At 41.9% G+C, this 27449-nt stretch overlaps 1 protein-coding gene across 2 annotated transcripts in view; it reads right to left on the bottom strand.

The window, feature by feature from the left end:
* NTNG1 (netrin G1) overlaps positions 1–27449 on the bottom strand; it is a 497227-nt gene that overhangs the window by 148748 nt on the left and 321030 nt on the right. The window contains exon 1 of one of the 2 annotated variants that reach the window (XM_051800372.1): positions 38–146. The exons of the other annotated variant lie outside the window; for it this stretch is intronic. The gene's annotated coding sequence lies outside the window, so the exon portion shown is untranslated. Of the gene's footprint in view, positions 1–37; positions 147–27449 lie in introns of those variants that run through there. 2 annotated transcript variants of the gene reach the window in all.

Raw genomic sequence — 27449 nt, 5'->3', positions numbered from 1 at the left:
CCCATCGCGCCCCGGGCGGCGGGCGGGCGGTACTCACCCTGCGGGCTCGGGCTGCCCGAGCCTCACCGCGGGGCGGCGCGGAGCCGCCGCGGCGCCGGGACGCGCTGGGGCTCCCTCGGCGGCGGCATGAGGAGCCGCGGGGCGGGCGGGGCGGGGGTGCTCCTCCCCGGCAAAGTTGCCGGCGGGTCGCGGCGGGGCTCGGCGGGGCCGCCGCTGGCCCCGGGCACTTGTCGGCGTCGAAGTTTGGCGGGGCGCGGGCGGCGCGCGGCGGGCGGGCGGCCGCACTCCTCCGGCGCTCGGCGGGGCGGCGGGCGGGCGATGCCCGCGGGGGCTCCCCGCCCGCCACCGCCGCTCAGGGCGGGGGTGGCCCCGCTCGGGGCGCCGGCGGCCGCGGCATGAGGCGCGGGGCGAGCGGAGCGCACCCCTGGCCGGGGCTGCGGCGCAGAGGTCTCGGGCGGCGCGGCCAAACTTCGGGGGGCGGCGGCAGCGCCTCCTCACTTCGGAGCGACCTCCCCGCGACTGCCGGCGAGCGGGGCGGCGGCAGCTACCCCACCTCCGGGCCCGCGCTACGCGCGGCCCTAGCGCCGCCGCCGCGCCCGCCCCCCCGCCGCCGCGCTCCCCGCCCCACCGCCCCCGCGGGCGGACCGCCGGCGCCGCCTGCCCCGCCGGGGGGGCACCGGGACGGGACCCTCCGCCCCGGCCCGAGCCGGAGCCGCCCAGGAGCCGGCGGGACTGCGGCCGCTCCCTTCGCCTTAATTTTCCCGTTTTATTTCGGCTTCAGCCGGGTAGCGCACGGGCGGAGATGCTGTCACTGCTGCTGCCGTCCGAGCCCCGAGCCCGGTGCGCTGACTCCAGCGCACCAGCGCTTGGCCGCGGGGACAGGGCAGCGTCCCCTCCGCCTCGCCGGAGGGTCCCTCCGCAGTGCTGGGCGGGCCGGGGAAGCGCCGGTTCGTCCTGCGCCCGCAGCACCTAAGTGCCACCGAAACAGGGAGGGAGAGCGACTTGGGCTGTGCTGGTGTTGCCGTGACCGCCCTCCCCGTACCAGCCCTTCCGCGCTCCTGAAAGACGTGAAAACTCCGGCCCCGCGTTCTGCTGTGCTACCCGGTTCCCTCCTGCACGTCCTCTACTTCTGTCGCTTAAACGAGAGACCCACACTTCTCCCTTTCATATTTCTCCTAGCTACAAAACAGTACCTAAAACTAATAATGACTAGTGAGTCCCGTGTAGGAATTGTGCTTACTACTGGCAACTATTTGGTTACGGAATTTGACCGACTGCAGGTGCCCAGGAGCGCTGGGCAGTGGGATACTGGCTGCATTGTGAACCCTCAGGAGCCAAGTTTATCGTTTGTTTGCGTGTTTTGCATGTTAAGAGGTGTTAAATATGTTTATGTAGGCAACAGTGCTATTGTATTTTGTTGACAAAATTTTACGTTTACAGTGCCAGTAGATAACTAGCTGAAACGAGGCAGGGGATTTCTGGTAGAGTAAGAGATTTGTTCTCCATCTGAGCCGTGGAATTTGGTAGGTTGTGTAAATAACTGGCAGAAGCCATTAGAAAGGACGTTTTAATTCTTTCTCCTATGCCAGCTAAACCGGCAAAGTAAAAAAGATACCTTCTAGTTCCTCCCAGCATTTGTTTCTCTGTGTGGGTAGTGGTGTTTTGCCCTTTTCGTTCGTTCTCTGGAATCTTTGTGGCTGTCTTAGTGCAGGTACCACATACATGGAAAAGTTTTTTGTGTGGGAAAACCAGGAATGATCAAAGAGGTGGGAAAATTCAGCTTCAGGGATTTTCAGCCCCCATAGTAGTTCTTGCTTTGCTTGCAGCCTTCTGGTCCCTGAAGTGGTTCAAAAGGATAGAAGATGGAAATCAGTAATTTTTTCATTCCACTTGAACTGGAATGTGTCAGGCATCGCGAGTCCATGGGGTCTTTTGTTAAGAAGAGGGGCAGAGTTTCACTGCAGTTGGAAGAAAAGGGTTGTTTTCCTAATTACAAGACAGATGGAGGGCTGTACAGCAGAGTGCAAGAGACCATAAGCACTGAGCCAAGTCCCTGCAGTGGCACGTGTGGATGGACCAGCTCCACTGCCCGTGACAGCTGTGGGGTTTCTCTGCCTTGGAGGTGCTCCATGGGTGGTGGCTTTGTGTGGCTGTGGGCCAGGCTGCAAGGTGAATGGTGTGGGAGCACTCAAGGAGTGCTCTCTTGCTTTAGACTTGAACTGGGAGAGGATACCTGCTTTCCAAGTGTGGAGAGCGTAGGTCTTCATGTCCCAATAATGCCAGTGACAGTGGTGTACGTGGTGGAGGGCAGAGCTGAGTGTGCCATTCACACCCAGCCTGTACCTTGTGCTGTTCTGGGCATGTGCCCTAAACCTCGCCTACAGGGCTGTGTTGGAAGTTTTCTCTCCTCCACACAGACTCTTTGGCCTCTCTGCTGAGACCATTACCTGGCTGGTGGGACTGGCTGGCCGCAAAGATTAAAGGCAGGACTGCATCATCTGATATGTCAAACATCATTAAGTTCTTCATGCTAATGAGCCTCTTCTGTATCAAAGCTAGAGCAGCTGGTTTCAGTGCAGTGTCACCAAGACTGAGATTAGATGTGCCTTGCTGGTAAAAATGATGGCCAAAAATCAGATCCACTCTGAGAATGTGGCCAAATTCACAGCCAAATTTTAAACTCATCAGAAAAAAGGGATCTGATTTAAATTCTTTGTCAAAGGCTGTTGAAAGGATGGAAAAGCAGATGGAATTCAGCAGCCAGAGAAGACTTGTCTGTGTTGTTTTTGTTCTTTTTAAAGTCATAAGATGGAGTTAAATGGGGAAAGGACGATGCTTTTATAACCAAACTGAAAATATTGCACCAATGCCTGTATTGAATTTCTGACAACTCCTTTAGTAGTGAGTAATGATTGTTCACATGTAAATGGACTGGGTAACTTGCTGTCACAGCACCTTGAGGCTGGACTTTAGCAGGATTCCTAAAGCAGATTTGATATGTAGACAGAAGATAAGATTAACTAAAGTTTGAAAGGAATATTTGAAAACATACAGACCACTGCAGGTCCCACTGCTGCCTTACAGGATTGGAAATTGACTAACGGGAAGATTTAGACATTTGCTAAATACCAAAGGATGGAAAGTCACAACATGGGTAAAGTGTTATCTTGAAAGTGCTTCCAGCAGTATTTCTTATGTCTTCTCAGTAATAGCTGGCATTGGCCCCTAACAGAATCAGGGAAAAGGATTAATTTTTGATTACTGGCCTGAACATGGGAGCACCTATGCCTATTAGGACACTCTTTGCTACAAGGCATAATTTACACTGGAAGCAGCATAAATTGCTGGTACAGAAGTGATATCGCTGATCGCAAACTTTTCTGTGAAACACCATCTGAACTGCAAGTTTTTAACCAAGTCCTAAATCTAAACAAGCTTTGCATGATTTCAAGCTGTGGTTTGGCTATTTAGTGCATCCCCTCATGTGCTATTATGAATCTTTTATTACCTGCTCTAGTCCGAGTTGACCTCTAATGATACAGCAGAATTATTTTATTAATGCATTTCCCCACAGCAGAGGACTGCTGCTCTGGGCAGTAGCAGAGTACCTGGCTTTGCCTGAAGTAGTAAGTGTCCCTGGAAATGTATCCAAAGGCAATGGGAGCTTTCCTGCCTGAAGTCCAGTGTTTCAGCATAGTGGTATCTGGGGCCCAAAGTGAAATGTGCAGATGTGATGTGATGCAGCAGCTGAGGCCTGCTCTCTAAACAGAGAGGCTGATCGCGGTGGGGCTGCTGCCCTGGCATGGCAGAGGAGAGGAAGCAGTGAATGCAGGTGGTGGGGGCTGAGTGCCATCAGGGAAGGTCTTGCTGTGCAGAGAGTGGATTGGTGCTCTTGTGGAGCACTGCCTGCTCCATGTGCTGCTCTGCTCCTCCATTACACTGCATATGTATTTCTGACCTCTTTTGCTGCCAGCTGAAGGAGGTCTTGTGAAGCAGCAGGCAAAAGGTATGAGAGACAAGAACAAGAGTAGTGCTAATTTGCCCCTGCTTCCCCTGCTGAGCTGAGTCAGGGGTAGAAATGCCAAGAAACAGCAAATTCTCCCAGGGGCAGAGCTTGTCTGTCCACTTTATTGCTGCATTGCCCATGGTAGTTTAACCTTCTGTAAAGTCAATTGGTTGACTAGAATTTGAATTTTGGTCTGGGCTTCCACCTTTAGTGCCTGCAGCGTGTCATTTACAGGAGCATGACTGGAAAACTGTATTGAGATAAATGACAAAACCAAAAGGTTTCTGCATTAGAGTTGGAGTTGTTCAACCTGGAAAAGAGAAGACTCTGGAGATACCTTATAGCCCCTCCCAGTACCTAAAGGAGGCTAGTAAGAGAGCTGGAGAGGGACTTTTTGCAAGGGCATTTAGTGATAGGACAAGGGGGAATGACTTTAAACTGAAAAGGTGTAGGTTTAGATTAGATATTAGGAAGAAATCCTTTACTGTGTGAGGATGGTGAGGCACCGGAACAGGTTGCCCAGAGAAGTTGGTGATGCCCCATTCCTGGAAGTGTTCAAGGCAGGGTTGGATGGGGCTTTAAGCAACCTGGTTTAGTGGAATGTGTCCCTGCCCATGGCAGGGGGATTGGAATTAGATGATCTTTAAGGTCCCTTCCAACCCAGGCTGTTCTATGATTTGTGCAAGCAGGGAGACAAATCCTGACTCTGTTTAGTGAAGCACTGAAAACACAGATATCCCTAAGCAGTGTTTTGACACTGCTTGAGCTTCAACACAGCTCAAGGGCACAGGACAAGGAGGCTACTGAAAAAAATGTCACCCCTCACTCTGAAACCTCCATCACAGTACAGTTTGCAAGAGGTTTTCTCTGAGCAGGATGGATGACAGATGACAGAAGAAGCCTGCTGGCAGCTACAGGTGCCTTGTCCAGACCAGGGTTTCCATCACAATGCTCTGCACAGAGTGGACCCAGCTAGCAGCACCGGGAAGTTTTAATGGAAAAGGCTGGTGGAGGCACGCCTCTGAGTAAGGTAATCTGGGCAGCCAGCTGGGAGTATGATGTTACACTGATGCACACTACATAAAGAGATATGCCAGTCTGACTCCTGCCTCCATTTCCATATAGCTTGATAATGACTTTTTCTCCTTAGAGGGTAAGGAGATCTTTCCCAATCATATTTCAGGGCTGAGAGCTTCTTTGACCAGGACATCGTGGTCTGAAATCTTGAAATAGGGTATATATGAAATCTGGGAGGAAGACTACCTCATCAGCAGGGTTATTAATGTGGCTGGGACTATTTCGTGCTAGCTGAGAGTGGGACCCCATTACTCCTTCCTCAGGTCTAGGATAGAAAATGAACCATTTCATGGTCTCCTGGGAGCAGTGTTTTTGTAATTCCCATGCAGTTCCCCAGGGAATGCAGCAAAGGAGTTCCACAGAGTGTGCCCTCGGTGAGAAAACAAAGTCAGTTCTTTTTACACAAAATCTTGTTCTTAAGTATTGGACTTGTTGATTCAGAGATGCACGTAAATTATAACCTGGATTTCCACTTGCAGAATGAAAAATGTTTTGTTCTAATAATAAATACTGAATCTCTGCTGTTCCCATTTACATAACACACATGACACAATGTGTAAATCCTCAACAATATTTTTTCAGAATTTAGCAGCTTGTTTTTCTGCAAACATAAACATTTATTTTTGGTGTTAATAATTAATAATATGCCACATGCCCATAATAAATGCAAAATCTAATCTTGTATAGACATAAATGTGTCTGCCAAAGTGGTCTTTCTGTGCTGTAAATGACTTTCACAAAGTGGTAGCATATATTCTATTTTCAGTCACTGGTGTTTTGTTTTGTGAACAGATATGTCATTAAATTAAATGCTTTCTTTTGCAAATAACAAATACTTCACACATCTATTTTTTAGAAAAAAAAATGGTTGATAATTATTAAAAAAAGATAAGTGTCTAATATAAAAGTCTTTGCTGCTGTATCCTAAGCAAAATATAGACAGAAATGTGGAAAATGCCAGCAATGCAGGGAAGGAAACATCAGTTATGAGAGCATCGGTCCTCAGCTCTGCAGTGAAAAGAAGGAAATTACCTACTTGGGGTCAAAGTCACTCCAGCAGTTGGACAGAGAATGACTCTACACGGTGCAGAACCATATACTAGAGCGGTGCAGGGTAGCAGATATAGGTACATCCTTTTCTCACCTATTGATTCCTCCCTTCAGAGCCCAGTTTTTTCAGATTTCATCATTTCCTAGAAACCAGAAGCTGAGAAGCCTCCTGACAAAGCCTTAGGGTTGTATTGCTGTTAATGGCTGTCCCACCTGGGGCCGGCAGTGCGGCACGGTGTGACTACTCTTCCTTACGGTGTGGGCACAACTGGCAGCAGCTGCTGGGCTGAAAGCTGTAGCTGTGCTCATGACCCCTGCTTAACAAATTGGATCAAATTTTAACACTGATTTCTGGTACTAGGTGGAATGTAGTTTGTGACTTCATCTTCAGTGAAGTCACATATAACTGTGGTTTGCTAAACTGGACAGGAAATTGCCATCTTTCCAGAGTAGGCTGAGCTGACTTTTTGGGAAAGGTAGTGATATGCTAACACCAAAGGTTTAACAAAGCATGAAATGTTCTGTTAGTCGCTTTTGTACGTACTTCTTATTTATATATTTGTTCTGTTTTTATTTATACTATTCCAACCAACTGTTAACTCTTGTCTTTGTTGACACTTTAACTAGTCAGTTCATTAGTTGTGGTTAGTAGCGGTGATGACATGAGGGTCCTCAGAAATTGGCCAAACCTTCCAGAAAAAGTAAACCTTAATATTCCACCATGAAATAAGAGAGGAGATGGAAGAGATTTATCTGGAGCATTTTCATGCTATCATTATGCATTCTGTAGGAGACAAAGATCATAAAAGTCCAGGTGCTATTCATGAGCCAATACTTATTAATCAAATGCAAGTAGGGTGCTCTAATAAGGATGGGTTTAAAGTAACTGGGCTGGGATGACTCAGCCATCTTTATGGTGACAAACTCCCTGAGTGGAATTGTCCAAGGTGCTTTGGAGGAAAGTTTTCAAAAATTTCCTGTATTCTGAATTTCTGTCTGCTCAGTTCATCTTCTGCTTGGGCACTCTTTCTACTGGAAACACACAGGCATACAGAGCTTCACTGAGGCTTATGTTGCTCTAAAAGAACTGAGTTCTGGGTGAGCCTACTTACCTGCATGGGTGACCATAGGGTACAGCTGTCAATACAATTGATCCACAGTGTGCACAGCAAGGTTTTTTTGTACTTCCAAAAAGGCTTTTAGGAATGAAATATTCTATAGAAATGACCAGCACCAATGCAAGCTTCAGCCATTTTTCAAATATAATAGTAAACACAATATATTATAAATAGGAATAGATTGTTTGTCAAAAAATATTGAACCTGTTTTTGAAATGGAGGCTCTCTCTTTTGATTCTATATTTTGAAAATATTTCATATACTTGGGCTTTTTTTTTAGCAGATAGATTTATCAGGACTTGGAGTCAAGGTCTACTGCTTGCCTTTGTGTACAGAAACTAACATTGCTCTCATTTGAGTTATGCATCTAAGGTTGGACTTGCTGCATAAAGTAATACAGTAATTAACAGTAATTCATCATCTGTCATCAGAGACCTTCTAACTGTTGATACTATCCTAAATGTATTTCCTTTTAAAAACAGCTTTTTTAAAGACATGGAGGTCTCATAGTATGTATGTGATAACTAGCTGAAACAACCAGCTAAGCTGAATTCAGTTCCCAGATGGAACCTAATGTTTGGACACAATGGCTATTACATTTGCTGTGTTAAAGAACCAGCTATATTCTGTTCCCTCAGCAGGGCAAAATGCATGAGTTGAGAATTACTGGTTATTTACCCAATCACGTATGTGTTCCTACACAAATATGGACATTACTTAGTACCACTTTTAATTGGTCCAATATTTTAATATTGAATAGAAACACTCCAGGGATAATTTCCATTGTTCTGTTGTTGATGGATTCCTTTCATGAAGGAAAAACATAATTTAACATTGATGAGGGAGTTACAGTAGTGCTCTGACATGGGATAAAAACACAAGAACAATGGGCAAGGATAGTAGTACTTGCAACTACCTTATCCCTCCCAATGAAAGGGACAAATAAGTATATAAAAGCATTTACTACTTGAAAATTTGGATTATGAAGAGCAGTTCTGGGTGTTCATTTGATAGAAGTGTGGAAGTCCTGGAGGGAGAAGTAGGGAAAACTCAGTTTTCATGTGACCAAACCACACTTTTGTCAGGTAGCCATTAGCTGTGATTTGTGGTATACCGTTCTGAACCAGTGAAGGGCAGCACTATCCAACTGTTTCAGGTAACTAGATAGATCACTAATTATGTTTTCAAATTTACAATGATGAAAACATTGTGCTTGACTGGATTTGCTATGAAAATGGTTGTGTTGCTGTATTACTACAAAACAGTAACTTCAAGAGCATTTTGTAATCATCAGCAGAATTCTGCAGCTACAAATTAACAGCTTACTTGTAATGGGTTTTAGGAAAGGGCATTGCATTTATTGAAAAGATGAATCTCTTGCTACAGGTATGGTCAGTTCAATTGCTTTATTAGGTTACAGCATAGGGTCTACACATCAAAACAGATTTTAGCAGATTGAATTGTGGTTTGTATCAAAAACACATAAACAATACATAAACAATTTGTATAAAAATACATAAACAACAATACAGGTGTTTTTGTAGTTCAGAACAAAAAGAAGGTATGCTTTTCTACACAAATTGGTAGATGAGATTAGTTCTTTTATTTCTGAAGTTTCCTTCAGCTTTTTTTTAATAGGAAATAATGATTTGTGTGTCTGATACTCATATTTATACTCAATATAACAGGATATTGGAAAGAACTTTCATTGACAATTTTTTTTTTCTTCACGTCTGAAATCTAGTTGTAAACTTAGACAAACTCTTTCAAAGTTTTATCTTATTTACTATGGCATTTGGGAGGGAATAAAATTAAAATGTGGTCTACTATTTAGTCTAATTTAAATATTATAAACCCATGTGCACATTTAAAAATTACTTTACAGCTTTTTGGTTTTTACCCTCAAAATAATACCTTGACTTTCCAGAGGAAGCTATGTTATGCTACAAGTTCATGCTAACAATAGTTCATCTATTTACTTGTAAAAACAAAGCTATACATTGTTCTGAATTTGAAGCATTCTTCGTGGCTGTGGAAAAATTGGTGAATTTGTCCTGTTAGATGATTAACTGAATACCCTATAAGTGAAGATCTTCACTGTGATTTTATAGTAGAGAAAGGTCTCTCCATGTATATTCAAATAGCAGTCAACAGTATTAATTTGCAGCCTTATTCCTTTTTACAGAAAAAATAATTATTTTAATACTAGGAGTATTTTACTGCTGAAAAGAACACGAGTTCTTGACTCAGCTCATAAATGCAAGTGTGTGCGAAATTGAGCCTTAATGTGTCCTTCCCATCCACGCTGGCCAGCCATTCTGCAGTGGGCTTGTGCAGACCCAGGGAGGTGCCAAGGCCTGAAGAGAAATGGAAAAATGTGTCTGGGGTCTTCAGGAGCAGTTCCAGGTGGAGTGCCTCCCACTGACCCTGTGGACAGTACACTGCTGATTAGCTTTTTAGAAGTGATAAAGATTAGCGTAAAGCCCAGCCATAGGGCAAGCCACTGCCGACTAATCCAGAAGCCTCTATGTTAACCTCAAGAGTTTAATCCAAAAGCCTCTATGTTAACCTCAAGAGTTTAATCCAAAAGCCTCTATGTTAACCTCAAGAGTTTTGGGGTGTGACGTACGTACGAATAATCGTTGAGTATGCATCTGCTGTAAGCAAAATGCAAGCTTGTGAAAAAGTTTTACATAGTTGCTAGAGTTAGCAGAACTCCTTTTGCTTTATCTGGAATTATTTTTGTTGTTTTATCCACTCTGAATATTTGAAGTGGTAAAGTGAATTCAAATGGTGACACTGTGTCCTTGCAATGTTTTGCATGATGTGAATGCTTTAGATTTTTTAAAAAATGTCTTTCTGGCATACTGCAGGCCTTTCTGCCAAAAAAAGTCCAACTGTTGTGTAACAGAGTAGGAATTTCCCCACAGTGCTTCAAAGATAGAAAAGTAGGCACTTGGTCTGAGCAATTTACCTCGCTAGTCTGAGGGGATTAGATAGACAAGGATTCATTGTGTGTACGAGATCTGAGTTAGTGAGAATCCAGCTGGGAGCTTTATGGCTTAGAGGTTGGCTCCAGGTGAGTGATCTCTTGGGCACTGTCTCTGCTAAACCACATTTGGGAGAGGTCCTGGCTTTATTTCCTTATCCTCTTTTTTACACAAACGTACAACTCCTTCAGCCTCGCAGTACTGGAGAGAGGATGTCAGGGCCAAGATGACGCTAGTTGTTTTCTTTCTCTAGCAGACTTGTGTACCAACTTAACATAATTATCAGGAAATTCACATTCCTATAGCCAACACCATTTATTTATATTTTAAAGTTCACCTACATTGCACAACATTTATTACTATATTTATTGTGCAAGACTGTGTAATTAATTAATGAAAAATTCCCCTTCTCTTTTTAAGGAATTAAAATAATATTTTATGGGATGTGTCTGGGGCACTGGTTACAAATTAAAATGGCAACATTTGCTGCAATAATGGTTTTTATGTTGAAGAACCAGACCAATAGATCAGATTATAGAAAGACAAATGAATGAACAAATGAATTAAATGATTAAAAGCTGAAGATGGCACTGAAGTTTATATGTTTACTCTGGTATGTAAACCATCTATTGATCTGAAGTTTGATCAGTAATATTTACAAATTTATTCTCATATACATTGTTATGATTGTATTCTCTGGCATTAAGAGTGTGCCAGATTACCTGAGTAGGGCTCTGGCACTTCACCTTGAACAATGATTACTCAGGCTGCTGCAGCTTCTCAGACATCTTGGGGAGCTCTGCTTTCCATGCATTGGTAGGGCTTCCACCTGAGGGGAAAAAAAAAGAGCAGGAGGGAAAATGCTCCTCCCAGGTGAAATTATACCATATGGATGCGTCAGTTCTCTAGTGGTGGTGTGTGCTGTGTCTGAAAGCACAGCTGAGAAGAGGCTGAGGAGAGCTGGTGGGGCTGGCCCTGGGCCCAAGGCATCTGTGGCTGGAGAGGGAGGGAGAATAGTCTGGGGCTCTCAGCAGTGCCTCCTCCTTCAGGGCAGGGTTGTCTTTCTGAGCAGGAACAGTGGGGTGGGGAAGGCCACAGGGCAGTGACTGCATGAGTTTGGCAATTGGCACGAATAAGAGAGAGAAGGCAGAAGGAGATCCGACCCATCTATAAGGTGGACCCCTGTCAGGCTTGTGAGCTTAGACTGCAGGGCAGTGTGTCTCTGGAGATTTCTTTTGTTTGTTTTCAGAGGTCTGTTTCTTCAGGGCTTTTAAGAGTAAGGTTCCTGAGGGTAAGCATTTCTTTTCCTAATCCCTTGTTCCTCATTTCCTTTATATATGTTCTGAAAAGGCATTCTATTAAACATCAGACATGCGCTCCTTTGCATCTGGACATTTTGAGGGGTCCAAGGACTGATTTCAGGATCTAAGAGGATGGGAACTCGCTGTATTATGCTCCAAAAAGGCATGTACAGAGAGAAAAAGATGTGAACCTGGAGGTTTCTCTTATAACATAGATCTTAAAAAGAACTGTGAACAATAGGCAAGTAATTCCAGAAAAGCAAAATTGGATCAAGCTGATCCAGGTGTTTGTTAAGAGTGAAAAGCTCATGGGCAATGGATATGGTCTGCTGATAAAAGAGAAAGTACAAGGAATCTCTGAAATCAAATATTTTAACAGAATTATTTTTTAAGACTTTTATGGACAAACACATAAAAGGGATTAGAAAGAAAATTTCTGAAATCAGAAGTTAAATGCCAAGAGGATGCATCTAGCATCCATATTGTAGTTGATGCTAAAGCTATAGCTGCCTTCAGGGGGTGCAGGGTTCAGATTTGGCTCTTTCAGAGATGCCTGTCATGTGTCCTTTGGACCAGCTACCCTCTTTGGCTCTTTGATTTCAGCAGCTTTGTTTGCAGATCTGGGGCTGGGTTCTCAGAGACTGAGAGCTGGGAGAGCACGTTCTGATATTAGCATCTGTCCCACTGAGGAATCTGGCCACCAATTTCCAGTCCTGCCCAGCATTTCATGCAGATCAGAATCAACATCAGCTAAAGCTGTATCAGGAAGTAGTGGCCATGTATATCTTTCTGACTTTCCAGTTTGCAGTGCCCCTCTGTATTTTTTCCTAAACAGAAAAATGGTAATTAAAATTATATGGGGAACATACAATTGGAGGTTGAAGCAGTAGAGCACAAAGAACATAGTCATGTCACTTATGCAAGACTATAAACAAAAATACTTGTTCTCATTTTTCATATTTCTCATCTGATGGCTGAAATCACAGATAATATCCAGAATGAGAAACACTGTGCACTTGACTAGTACATATTGCAACTTTTAAAAAATATATTTTATACAGTTGTATTATTTTTTATTTGTAGATATTTATTGGCATGGATCTGAATGATATTTTTACATATATAAATGTGGAAATATAAATGTGCTGCTCTGATTGGAGTCTCTAGTGATCCTACTGGACCATTCCATAATGGGCACCACCAGCAGGCAAATCGGGTCACAGGAACCAGCAGGAAGGGTGTGATAAATACTCTTAGGAGAGTCAAGGCAGTACAGCTTATAACTGCAGATGTTAAAACCTGTAAGTAACTTTATTCAGGGAAATAATTTCATATTAGTTCTTAAGGGTTCTTTTGTCTTTCTAATTGCATTCTCATGTAAATAAATATGTAGGTTATCTTACCAAACAGATAACACAAAGTCTTTTACAATCTGAAATTTAAATATTTAGAGCTGTGTCATGTCATAAGTTGTTGCCTGAGCACTCATTTACTTCCAAGAAACTTGGTCCAGCTACCCTAAAACAGCTGCTTACTCCATTCAGGTTCTTATTAAAAAACTCTATTTAAAATAGGAATCTGAACTAGTTTTTGTTATGTTTTGGTTTTTTTTTTTTTTTTTTAAATTTTGTTTTAAGGCCCTGTTTTGCTCAGCCCAGCAGTCTGAGAGTCAAAAGATATGCACTTCTTAACATAAATAACATGAAATTTATTTGAAAAGAAAACAATTAGAAACATTGTTTTCTAATCCATTTCACAGTTTATTGATGCTGACTAGTGAAAAAAATACATCCAGAGTAATTTTGTCACTGGACCATCATAGAAAGTGTGATTAGTGTCATAATGAATAATAAACAATATGCAGCTGGAACTGCAGGGAGGAAGTGTGTGCATGACTGCAGTAGAGGTCTCATGGGCTAATTGTGGGTGTCAAGGTCCTCTTCCCTCCTTCAAATGAAGAAATGAGCATCTAGCAGCACAAACAATTGCTGTTCTGTTGTCTTTCATACCCAGGCTGCTAAAAGAGCATGGGAAATTAATTGAGATATGTGTCAAAAATGACACTAATATGGAAAGTCTATTTCCTTGCCATGGGGCTCTCTAGGATAACTTGTGTGTGGTTGTCTCACTGCAGCTGTGGTCTTATTATCACCATCGGATGCATCCGCTTGCTCATTTCTGTATTCTTTTATTCACCACAGATCAAAAACAGAAGGTCCATTTCAGCTGTGTGCATGTTCTCCAGTCAATGCAATAATTTCTGCAGTTTTCTCCTGCAGATAGGCTTCTTCGCTCCCATCTGCTGTGTAGATCTTTAAAGTGTTGTGGGAATTGCTTAAGCAACCTCGGTGTATCAGATGAGAGATACATTCACCGTCGAACAGATAGAGAACTTCTCTTTGCTTTTAACAGTTTTGAATCATTTAGTTAATAGCTGGTTAGTGGTTCATGTAGCTTTATGGCTTCTTGGCAGCTTCCTGAGAAGGTGGGAATCCTTGGATGGTGTTATTGCACCGTGGTTACATAATATATGTGATGTCATCCTCTACCGCAACAGTTGTTAGCAACCGTATGGAATTAATCCAGCAGCCTGGGGATTTCCGGAGAAACTATTCTAGTTTTGTCCTGGTGGATACTGAAAATATTAAGGGATAAATAGGATGAAGTTTGTGTTAATGTCATCTTTGCTCCACCCTGCATGGTATGTTAACATACATCAATCATCTGTCTATATCTGCATTTCTCAATCCTATTGCAAATTACTGGAACCAGCCACTCTCCGTATGTATTTTAGAAATTAGTCTCTGATTATTAAATCATGACTGCATGTTAACACACATTATTTTTATAAATCCAGTGCAGACTCCCATGCATTATAAATAAATTGTATTAACTCAAGTTCATATGAAATATTTATAAATATTATGGAAAGGGCTCACTTTCTGTGCATAGTTATTAGACATTTTAGATTATAAAAGATTGCAAATGGTCAATTATGTAAAATTATGAGAATACAAACTTAAAACTAGGCTCATAATCCTACAATGAGACACAGAAAACCAAGATTCCAACTGGGTTCAAGAAGAGTGGCATGCTTTATGTTTCTTAATTATCTTTATTTCCCAGTAGTATTGCTATTGCCAGAGCTCAATTTACTATGTGCCAATGAAAGAGTAATAAGTTGTAGAAACACTTCTATATCAGATGAGAGAGTTTTACTCTCCTCTGTTTTCAGAACATAAACTCATAGAGGACAGATGATTTTAGCTATACCATGTTTGACTCAGAGCAATTTTAGAATTTGGGCAAGAATCAGTTGTGAAGTAAACGGTTCTTACCAAAAACCCTTCTGGAGATGGACAATGAGGCTGTTGATGTCACTGAACGTTAAGCAGCTAATAGGAATTACAAATTTAAATATTTTTATAGACCTAGATCACTACTACTGAGGCTTTGAAAAGATAACCTAGCATGGTGATAAAACCCAGAAGCCACAGCAGGACTACTGAGGCTGCTGGTTCACAGTGCTCTAGTTTATGGACTAGGGAAGGACATGGCTGAGTGACAGGAAGAAGTTTTTAAAAATATTTGAGGTTCCACTGAATTCAATGAAAAGCATCTTTTCTTCTCTCTGAGAACCTGAGGAGACCAGTGACAAATATCTTCGAAACCCTCAGCCTGGTGGTCCGAGCTGGCCTTCATAGAGCTGCCCATTAATTTCCCCAACGAGGATTAGAAGCTTTTGAGATGTTTTACCTTTTTATTTTGGTGAAGGACTTCTAAGAGGACTCCGTATGGTCTTTTACATAAATATGATAAACTTGTTTACCCAACCTCCTCTCATCCACAGCTTTCTTCTAACTAAATCTAGGTTATGTCCCTAGTTAGAAAATTTAATTAATAAATAAGTTAAATGTTTGTGCAGCACCTTGAAGCTGTAAAGTGCTGTCTAAATCCCAAGCACTAGCAAGTCTCTCAATTACAATACAGCGTGTTTATACAAATATGTTTCACGTCCTCAGAACATTTGGACTAAGTGGAGCATATTTCCTGTTGAGAATAGATTTTGCTAGTTGGAAGCCATGCCTTATGAAATGCAGACTGCTGTCACAGCATCCAGTTCAGGAAAAAACCAACATAAAGAATCATAATTTGCTGCATTAAACCCACATTTTCTAAATATTTGGAAGCAGGAGTAAAACATTTCAAAGAATCTCTTCTTCCTGGTTTAATCTGAATTGTGTTGATTTGCTGATTACACAAGCACCTGCAAGTTTTATTATAGTGGCATTGCATTTGACTGTAGTTAGTGGTCTGACTATTTTCATTATGTATTTTTATGAGTTTATCGTTTGGACATTTTAAAATGAAAACATAATGGAAATCTAATAGAATTAGGAAGCTATTCTCTAAAAGAAGAGTTTTCTCCATAGCCAATGGAGGAAACTACCAATACTAATTTTCCAATCTCAAGCAAAGGAGAGTGCTGGCTTTGGGAACACTGGGATTTGCTGTGAGGTCCAGGACTGCAGACAGGGAGAAGCCTTTCTCTAAAGTAGTCTTCTGTCACTGTAGTTGCAGGAGAGATATAATAAGATGCATGAAAAGACTTAAAGAAAATGTAGTCTAAGTCACAGTTCTCTTCTCTTTTTACACTTAAGACAATGACTTCTCTCTGTATATACCAGGCTATACATTATAACCATAAACTTTCTTTGACTTAGATTATCTTTAGCATTTTGATTCTTGAGTGTTGAAGCTGTCAGGCAATGCCTCAGCAAGCAGAATCTATTTTTTCAGGGAAGTATTTCTCATCATTACAGTGCCTTTCAGCCCTAACTAAGGATAGTTTATGAATTACAATGTCGCTGCTAATGCCAGTAAAGAGGTCACATTTTGCTGTGATGGAGAAGAAAAATTGTGCCTAAGGACTCCAGAGAATGCACGTACATTTTGGGTAAAGAGCTGTTAGACTTCTAACAGCCATGTCAGAATTCATATGCTTGTAGTTGAAAACTGATACTGGATAATTAAGACCTGCCAACAGATAGCCTCAAAGATATGCTACCAAGGATACAGGATGCTATTCATGGCATTAAAAAAGCCTTAAGGTAGAAAACTCTGAATTGCTCACCATTAGGCTGGCTCTGCTGCCAATATAGTCAAAAGTAGAACTCCTGTCATCCTCCCCAGGAACCATGCTGCACTACTGACACACATGTCAGGTAATTTCATCATTAATTGCATGACCAAGTATCTCACTTGTAAATCTGACTCAACCTTACCCATCAGTTAAAAGTATAGATGGGCTAAAAAAACAATTGTTTTTGCAATGACTATCAAGCCTTCAGCGTTATGGAGTATTTTTGCCAAATTAAATTGAAGTTGCGAGGAGATAGAGAAAACTCCTTTCAGAATAGTGGTCTGATAAGACACAGCTGCTTATGCAGTGATTAGGAAGTCACCTAAGTGATAGTTAAGAGAATGATTCCACATCCTTGAGCACTAGCCTGCTTATGTGTTGCTTTCCATCCACTCCCTGGGAACAACAGTGCCCCAGCAGAAGCTATAAATCACATCAGGCAGGGCTGCAAGAAGCTGTCCTGGTCCCCATCATTTGCCCCTCCTCTGCAGGGTCCCTGTGTGCCCCACTCCATCCCACCTCCCCTACCTCTGGGCTGTGGGCAGCACCCACGTGGCATAACTGTTTTCATTGGCAAAAACTACCCACCCTAAAACTCTTCTTTTGCAGCTTCACCATCTTTTGTCATGCTACGTTCTGAGTCCATGATTAATACCCATCTTTCATGTGAACTGTTACCCTGAAAAGCACTTCTGAATGATGCTCAGGTCCCTGGGAGCTTCCCCATCCCAAGGTACTGCTATTCACTTTCTGCATTTGCTCTTCATCAGCCAAAGGCAGTTTATTCTACCTTTTTTTTTTTGCTTTTAGGTCTATTTTCTCTGATATTTTCTATCCTATGGAAATCAGATGATAGGCAGAACTACGGATGGAATTGAACTGAGTAATGCTGGAATTCATTATGCCAGACTTCTACCTATGTTTTGCATATCTGAAAGCTGGTAATGATTTTTTTGTGGATAATTTATCATTGACGCAACCTTTACTTGTCTCACCCTTTTGCCTATCTTGTCAACCGAGACCAACCCTGTAGAATAGAAAAATCCTCCACTTCCCTGGCCAACTCTGTACTGAGACCTGTTGGTTTCTCTGCCTGTGATCCTACACCTGCTGCATTGCTGGATTTCCCTTAACTATCTCATGATTTTTCTGTTAAATGCATAAGATGGTATTGCAGACAAGTCGAGCTCCCGTAACACAGCGGCCGTGGGAATGGGTTGCTCTGTTTTAGCCTACTCTGTGTGTTTATCCCATACCTGCTTAATTGCCTAAATGCCTGATTTTATTTTTACTTTAAATCTGACTTTGCAGGTGAATTTTTTGATGTGTTACAGAGTGGGTGTAGAAGCTTCTCTTCTTCTGTGGGTCTCTCTCAGTTGAGGTAGCCCATCAGTGCAGGCTCCCTGGTCCTGTGTGACCTCAAAGAACTTTTGTCCATAGGAATTTCAAATCATTGTTTAAGCTGATTAGTAAACAGCATTTACTATAGATACTAAAAGCTTAAGAGATCTTCACACTGCATAGGCTGTTATGCAATACCTACACTGTTTGTGGTTTTTTGTCTAAGATAATCATATGCCTTATAATTTGGTTCTCACCAGGAGCAATCTCCAGTGTTGATCAAATGTTTTCTGGTGATTCCTGAAGCTTTCTGGCTGACACCTGCAGACCCAATATGTATTTTTGGTGTATGGTATGCAATTTCCTTCTTTAGAATGACCAGGATTCCTAATATGGAGCTGGGAGATTGCAGTGTTTTGTTCCCAAGAACCAGGCTTCTTCACCCACCAGGTCGTCCAACTGGATGAAGTTGCAGCTAGTATCTAAACTACCTGTTTGGTTTGATGGGGAAGCGATGGATGATCACAGTGTGGATACTTTCCTTGTTTCTTTAGTAAATATTAGGACTTTTTCATGCTTTACTGGGTGAAATCCTATAATCCTTTACATGAATGTAATAGTACTAATGTCCATTGGATTTTGTTGTTAAAATTGAGCTGAATTTAATTTATTACATTTTATTAAATTAAATGCAATTTCTAATTAAAAAGTAGTAGTTCCTATGATACTCTTTGCATTCTTTGTAGCATGTGTGTGTTTTAAAGAAACATACAGTGTTTATTGAGATCATACTAGCTGGCATGAGGGTTACCAGACCAATAGCTTTAACTCAAATCTACAGTAAATAGAAGAATAAGCCCCAGGGTAAATATTGGTAGCTTTATAGCTCCCATAGCACAACAGGGATTGCTATAGGAAAGCAGTCAATTTCTGTACAGGCTTTCAGTGTTGGTTTTCCAGCAGTTATAGCAATTTGAAACTGAAAATGCACAAAAATATTGCTTTCACATAAGCAAAATATTTTCTCCAGCACTCTCGTCCAATTGCCTGATGAAGAAATGGCCAGTGAAACAAGTAAGAGATCCCCAAGCTACAGCTCTGTTGACCTGGCTGAGATTAGGCTCCCTGGCATGTCTGTGTGACACTGGGCAGTGTAAGACTCCCTGCCCACCCCAGCCAAGGTGTTGTGTCCACAATGCGAGGTGGGCTGGATCCCTGTGGGAGCAGGGGGTGCATCTCAGACTTTTCCAGAGGTGAACATTGCGTCTCTGCTTGCCCCTTTGAGTTGTCATGTCTAAAGACTTTTTAAAACCTTCCTTTGTCTGGTTCCAGTTCTAGTTCTCCAGCTTTATTCTTCTGGTACTATGAAATACTTATATATATATATATATATATAAAATATTCCCTAACCAAGTATATTAAGAGAATTGTACTTCCCGGTACTTATCAACATGTTATCTGGATGTGACTTCTGGATGTGAGTTACAGTACAAATATGCATTGAAATACATGAAAGATTTAGCTGTGGAAATATTCTTAATTAACAAAATTTACGATATCCCCTTCACTGACCAGTGGAAGAAAGGAATCAAGCATGGGCAAGTGAAGCTGTCTGATTTTGACAAGAAGTATAAATCGCACTTTCTTAAACTGGAATGCTTCCCAGTTTCCTACCCCACACTGAAATTCATAGTGCAGGGCCGAAAGGATCTTGAGATTGTCCAGTCAAACCTTTTCTTTCTGTTACACTGTTCAGTTACTCTCTGTTTGATGTTGGGCTCAATAGCTCACTGAATTAGTAATTAAAAATATGTTATTAATTTTTAGTTTGAATTAATCTGCCTTCAGCTTTTGGCCTTTGCTTCTTGTTACACTTTTTTCTGCTAGATTAAATGTCCCTTTAGTGCCTGGTATTTTTTCCCCACAAGGTGCATATCTGTTGTAATCAACTCACCACTCAATCTTCTTCTTGATAAGATAAACAGATTGAGCCGTCCAGGTTTCTCACTGTAAAGTATTTCCTCCAGCCTAAAATACTGTATGTGAGTCTCTTCTACACATTCTTCTTTTTTTTTTTTTTAACATCCTGAGCCTTACAAGGCTTCTTATATCTAAAAGGAGCAATCTACCACAAAAATTGCTTCTCCCCCTGCCCCCCCCCGAAGAACAATCATCATACAATGACCCTATGCAAGCCACAAAATAACAAGAGCTGGATTTCTTTTGACAGCATTCATTTATTAGGCAGTGAGGGCAGCTGAATGTATCTGAATCTTAGTGCTTCATTTTTGGGTGAACCAGATTGCAGTAAAATCCTCTGATTCACTGAAGGGGAAGGTGAACAGTGGCTCATGCCTCCAGGAGAGGCCACCTTGTCATGTCACAGCTGCTGCTGTGTTGGACTTAAACCTGGAAGCTTTGTGGAGGGAATAGGAATTGTGTTCAGCACCAGAACTAGGGATCATGTCATGGCCAGTCCTGATATACCAAACCTGGGAGCGAGTTCCTTTAAACTCAGCATATTCTATGATTCTGTGATTTGGTGATATTAAGCATATCTGATATCAAGCAGTAGCAAACATATTGTGGGTGCAGAGGGCTCGGGGGAGGAAGGCAAGTCAGATGAGTAGTGCTGATACTGCTGCCTTTGGGGGTGGGGAAAAGGGAAGGTTTATCCTGGTTGTGCAGGGAAGGGCTGAGAGCAGAAGGAAACTGCTTCACCACTTGAAAATGCTCAAACCCCTTGTTTACTACTCCTGTGGTATTGTTGGTAGTGATGTGGTCCAAGGTAGTGGTATTGTTGGTAGTGATGTGGTCCAAAAACCATTGCTATCAGCATTTGCATTTGCTATCAGTATGCTTCAGTAAGTTTTAAAAAAAATGTGATTTGCCCCAATTTGGTAACTACCTCACTTTAAAACACAGAATAATTATATAGATAATTAAAAAGGCAGTTTTAGGGCTAGTAAAAAGAATAGCAGAATAAAGGACATACCACTTAAGTTTCTCTTTGTTTACCTGGTGGAATCAAACTCCATTTTAGAAGACAAAGTAAATTACAGGTGAGTTCCTCCTGATGCTGTTTTACAGAACTTTGCTTTTCTGCTGTTTGTAACTGCAAACCTCCGCATGAGTGCAGGAAACTGCCCACAGAGGCTTTACTGCGTGGTCTAAATAACAAAAAATTCCTGCACTCTTATACAGGAATGCTATGTGTGGTGAAACACGTGGCATTCCTGCCTTCAGCTGCTGAAGGATGGAGGAGATGATGTGGTGGGATTTCAATAGTTGTCTATGACTGAACAGTCATGGTTCAATAGTTTTTCCCTGCTGTTAAAAAAAGCTGTTTAAGAAATTGCTAATACTTCATTTAAAACCTTGATCCTTTTGATGTGATGACAGGGGGTCAACCTTGGAGGCGGTGTCACCAACAGAAAGATATGAATGTTCGGCATATAGAAGTATTCATTAGTGACTCATAAGCAAGTATGCCTGGCTACTAATTGGAGATTTTGTGCAGAACGATTATATTTAAGGGCTCCATACAATCTAACTTATTTTTGTTCTGCTGCTTGTAAGGCTATCTTTTTGGCAGGAAGAACTCATTAATCAGAATCCTTCCTTTTGTAAATGACAGGGTATTGAGAGGGTGGGGAGAGAGGAGGGCAGGTAGAATGTGCATCTGAAATGCCAGAGAGATTTTGCACTGATACAGCTCATACCACCAAATAGCAGAAGGGATGTCAAAAAAGAGGAAAACCTCTATTTTAGTGCTCCTTATGTCAGTGCATCATTGGTGAAAACCGGCTCTACTTCTGCATGTGAAATGTGAAGTTGCACTTTTATGATCCCTTTCTATTTGTTTATTTTTTTAAGCAATGCAGCTAAAATCCAGTGTGCTTACCATCAAATTATTTGAATTAACATCTTAAATTTTACATTCTAAGCTGACTTCTCATTGTCTAAGGGTTCTTGTTGGAGTAAGGGTTTGTGGGGAGCTGTGGGGTTTGTGCAGGGAGCCTGATCCTTCTCCCACTGGGTATGGGAGTATCCCCTTTCTGCCCTTGTGCAGGGGTTGCTCTCCAGCTACCAGAGGCAGTGCAGCCTGGAGAGCCCACTGCCCAGAGCAGAAGTGGAGTTCACAGGGTACCTAGAAATAGAGAACAGCTACGTATGTGCCTGACAAACCTTTCCTTGGCAAGTTTCCCTTTGAGCTAAGGCCATTGCTGTTTTCACATTTTATTGTTCTTGAGCAAGAAACAGATATAACTTAAACAGCTTGAAATGTATCTCCGCCCTTTCAAAGGACTCAAATATGCATTCTGTGAAACAGTTTTCTTGGAACAGAAAACTTGGTATTTAAGTCTTTTTGCTTACTCTATATCATATGGTAAGAGGTAGAGATTTCACGTTTCTACTGGCAGAACCACTTTTTATCCTGTTCTGGCAAGGCCAGATTAATCTATTTTTTAAGATAATAAATATGTCATTGATCCTGTCTGCTACCATACTTTACAAATTCATTAACATTTTTCTATGTTGTATTATTGACTGTGCTACACAGCTATGCAAAGAGAGCTCCAGCCATTGTACTGTAAATCACTAATACACAGGCTGAAAGCAGTTGCTGTTAATGAGATAGCTCACCTACCACTCACATGTCAGAGACATTATTAAAAACAGTGTGATGTGCACAACTTTGGTGGAGGCTGAATTTGTGTCTGTAATAAATGGAGGAAAAATGGACAGGATGGTTGGCCACACACCTGAGCAGACTGTCTGCAATGCCAGCACTTTGCAAAGAACATTAGAGAAATTAACAGAGATGTCCTTCTGATTAACCAGCTTTTCCAAGTCTAGCATAAGCTCTTTACTCTTTGGAAGGAAATGCTTCCAAGGAGGATAGAGAATTGTTTTTAATGGAGGTAATCTTCTAATAAATTACTTCTGGCCAAGGGAAGACTTGGAGGGGCAAGGTAATCCCAGAGTAAAGTTGATTTAACTTCTCCATTATCCTCAGGAAGGCTCTGGGATTGGAGCTTTGAAGAGCTGTATGTGACATTTTTAAAAGGTTTCAGCAGAGGCTTAAACTCCTATAATGTTAAATATATTTTCTGAAGTGATGAGATTCTCATGCCAGGGGCAAGACATGAGGAATATTTTTGTGTGTGCACTAAAGCAGATGACATTGGCTTTTTGACAAGGTCACAAAATGCAAAAATACGTGGGTTTCTTTTCTTCAGAGTACAATCTTCTACTTTCTCAATTAGTAACAAGCAGAGTTTTTTCATTTTTCTCTGAAATTCACAAAAGGAACTTATGATATTTGTGCAGTTCCTAGTGGACATGACTGCACATCACAACTGTGTCTGATGCAGCCTCTGCCTGTGTACTTTTGGTCTGGCATGGAGCATGTTTGCAAGGCTCATAGTGTAGCTAGCTGCCCTCCCTGGCCTGTGCATAAAGAGAATATGACTTTGCAAGTCTTAAGAACCGGCACCTTTTTCATTCAGGTACAAGAAGAAAACCTGAAATTGTCATTTTTCGACAGGATGTACTGATTTGCATTACAAGGCTGGGAAGAAAACATGCACTTCATCTGCTTTGACAGTTGGCCTTCTGAATTACACTTATCAGCTGTATCAGCCCCGTGGCCTTTGGCAGAAGAGGAGCAGGGGTTGGTAGTGTTGTTCTTGTCGATCAGGGACAATGCATGGCTCCAGATTTCTGCATTCCCTTTGGCACTTTGGTGGCATTTATAAATATGACAGCTGTGAATTAGCTCAGCTATTTACAGGCTGGATTGCACATGGCTCACCGACAGGGAAGGTGCAATAGGTTTTTTTCTTCTCTTTAACTTACTGTGTGATTTCCACCAGGAAATCTATGGCAGCCAAATATAATAGCAGTCACAAGCCTCAGTAAGACTTATCTGTTTGCTTTGCTAATTTCTGTAGACAGCTATGCTTGCATCTGTGGTTGGTCTCGGCAGGAGGATCTTCCTTTACAGCTCCATGTGATTGTGTTATGGCATAATGAAGATAAAGGAGGCTACACACCTGAATTCCTGCTCTTACAGAGGACCATGTCTCTGCCTTATAGCTGTTCAGGTGCTAGTTGTGCTTCTACCTTTCCCATGACCTGTTTGATGGGTGTTCCCTGCTGGATGGGCTCTGTAATGAACTGCAATGCATGGTGAGCAGTTCATGTAGCTCCTGCACCATTACTTTTTCTTTCTTAGTAAGAAACCACTTTGCTTTTATTTTCAGAAGTTTCTTTCTATATTCCACCTAGCTTGAAAGTTTAAACTTTTGCTGAATTTTTCTGCTGTCATAGAAATGAGCTTTTCCTTAGACTGTGCTGGCATGTCTGTATATGAGGGTGTGCAGAAAGCACCCAGTGTTGTGATAGAAGAGGGGAGGGGAGCTCAGCTGGAAAGACAGTGGGGTAGAGAGCAGCCAGAGCCTCAAATCTGCCTGGGATTTGAGGGGAAGAGCAAAGGCTTCTAAAACCCTGCTTTGCCTTGCAGCAGGCTGTGTCCTGGTGGGGTTGAGGCTGGGCATTCACTCAGACTGGGACACTGAGTGGCTGTCATATTCTTGCCTACTTTTCCTTCTCATGGAGAGAGTTCCTGTAAGCCACCAAGAGGTTAAATAGGGAAGACACGTTCCTTCCTCCAGACGCTAAAAGGTTTCACTGCTGCCTTCTGTATCAGCCATGAAATTATGCATGTCCTTATTGACACTGGTGAGGTTCCCCGTGCATCACAGTGTCTAAGGGTCTTAAAACAGGGAGATGATTTCCCCCTTCAGCTCTGGCGGAAACCTGGACTTCTCTTGCCAGACTGAGACTCAGCAGCACCTCTGCAATGCCTTGCTGTGTAGACGTAATCATATGCCTCTGACGTTATTTACTGTGGGTTTGTGGTACAGATTAGAGGATTGGTGTGGAAAACTATTTTATGTCTTATGATTAAGAATTATTTCTGTGATAGATGCATGTTTCTACACACACCCCCTCTTCACATTGTTACAGTGGTCTCTTTTAATCTCTTCAATACCTCCTCTACAATTCTGCACAGTCACCACCAAAATCAGTTATCATGGAAAATCCTTCCCCTTCTGCCCCCTCCCATTGCTCAAATCTAATTTCAGCCTGGGAAAAAATGATTTAACGGATTCATATGGGCAGGGTGAATTTTGTGACAGACTGGTCCAGAGCTCCGTCCTGGAAACAGTCCTGTCTGTCAGCTGAGCCACTGCAGTATCTGTAATTTTTATGTATTAGAGATCTGGCACCTTTCTCTGGCATTTTATGCTGTGCAAAATAAGCCCAGCATATGGTTAGTGTAAATCGGAGGGCATAGGTTTGAGTAATGAACAAACAGTGACTATGTTAATTGGCTTCATGGGTATGGAGTTTGGTGTCTGTCGAGTAGAATCATCTCAGCTGTTTTACAATAAATAAATAATAAAAATGAGAGTCCCTGATTTGGCAATTTATTTTTTTTTCTTTTTGTCTTGGCAATGGTAAATATTTCTAGCCTCCTAATTATTGTGATTAGAGTTTGTGTGCAGCCCTTACAAACAGGTGAGCCAACATCTTTTTCCTCTAAGTTTTTAATGTAGCTGCAGTTGATAATAAAGATCAGCACATCCAAAGGTGTTCGTCAAGTTATAGCATCAAAACGGTAAGGAAAGCTGTGCTCATAAGAGCTGTAAATACCTCATAAAACCGAATATCAATTTTCAAAAAATAAAGCTTGCTATAAAAGGTAAACCCCAGAAAGATATATTTTACAATAAGGTATATTTTATGATTTTCTACTTACTACAGCGGTTTCCAAACTTGCCAGGCTGAATTATTTTTTTTTTCCTGCAAGTGTTTTAATGACCCTCATTCTTCCTCTGCCTGATCCTAACTCTGCCGCCCGTGGTCACCACCAGCTTCTGCACTGGAGCGACCTATGGCACCGGCAAGTGCTGAGTCAGCAGCAGCACTGCCTCCCTCGCCAGCCCTGCTCCTAAATCCCGGCTGGCAGAAGCACCCCATTGCTGCAGGGCTGAGTGTGTTCTTCGTCCTTCCAAAAATCGTGGGCCTTGTTGGTTGGGGAAGGTGGATCTGGCACGGAGTGGGAAGCTGGAACACCTTTGGGAAAGTGTTTGCTGCCATTTAGGTGCCTGTTCTCGGTGCAGGAAGGTCTTGCCAAACACTAGTGTTGGGATTTAGTGCAGAATGAAGTTGTGCAAAGTGAGTGCAAGCAATTTCAGCTCTCCTTTCACTAAAAAAAAAAAGATGTGGGAGAGGGAAAAGGAAAGAAAAAAGATGGTTTTGCCATGTGAAAGCTAGTTCCTTGTGAGAAGATGTGCTTTCTCAATGCTGTACAAGCACACTTCAGTTCTCACATTAAATTTTACAATCTGTGTTTTTGGGAACACAGAAAGTGATCCTCCAAATGAGGCACTTTGGCTTTTAGCTGTGGCTTTTTGGGGTTATGAGGATATTCAGAAATTGCAAAGTGTGATCTGAATACAGTCTACAGAGCACTTAAGCTGCCTTCATTCCTTGGGTTGGTTTTGAACACCAAGTACCTTTATTTAGATGCTGTTCCTGTAGTTTTAACTGTGAGTAAATGGAGGAATTTGATAGTCATATCTATCCTTGATGAAAGGTAGCTCTTACTTAAACATGTTCCTTGACTGGTTGTAAATTATAATTCATATGGATTCATGATAAGCGAGCTAGAAAAATTCTCCTTTCTGTCATACCCCTCCTCAATAATGTGATGATCAGTACTATGCTAAAAACCTTAAGAAATACCCTAAAAAATCTGCTTATTAATACAAGTTTTTATAATGGAGATATATGTATATTTATATATGTATATGTATATATAGGTATTAAACTTTAAGCAAAAGGTTAATAGTACTGTTGTTGTAGTGCTGATGTTCTAGGGATTTAAATGGGCAGGATTTTTAGGATACTGTTGCAGATCATTAGATCAGCAGTTTTAGTTGGGAAACTGGTAAATGCTGGTCTTAGTTCTCTGTCAGCCTTGTAGCAATACTTCCTCTTTACTGCAATGCTCACACTGTTGCTGTCATTACTTCTGCTGCAGCTTGGATTCCTCCTCTAATCATGATCAATTAAAAGCATATTTTTGTTACTTTACACTGCACCTTCTGTAATTATCTGTGGGAATGAAGTCCCGACAGTGGGCCCTCTAGCCAGGGGCATGCTCACAGTACATGTTACTTAGAGATTTCCTACTTATGCTTGTCCAGAAACTTCTTGATTATTTCTCAGGTATACTGCTCTTTTCTTAAAATTGAATTGCAGAGTTCTTCTCATCTCACAACTCATGCAGTAGGATCAGGGTAGCAGCAAATGCTGTAAATCCTAGCCAGTGTTTTATATCACTGG

Source organism: Manacus candei, unplaced genomic scaffold (genome assembly GCF_025592945.1).
Source record: "Manacus candei isolate 608988 ecotype Guabito, Panama unplaced genomic scaffold, ASM2559294v1 h1tg000005l, whole genome shotgun sequence".
Classification (NCBI taxonomy): Eukaryota; Metazoa; Chordata; class Aves; order Passeriformes; family Pipridae; genus Manacus; species Manacus candei.
The sequence above is the reverse complement of the archived record's forward strand: the minus strand, read 5'-3'. Positions and strand labels throughout refer to the sequence as shown.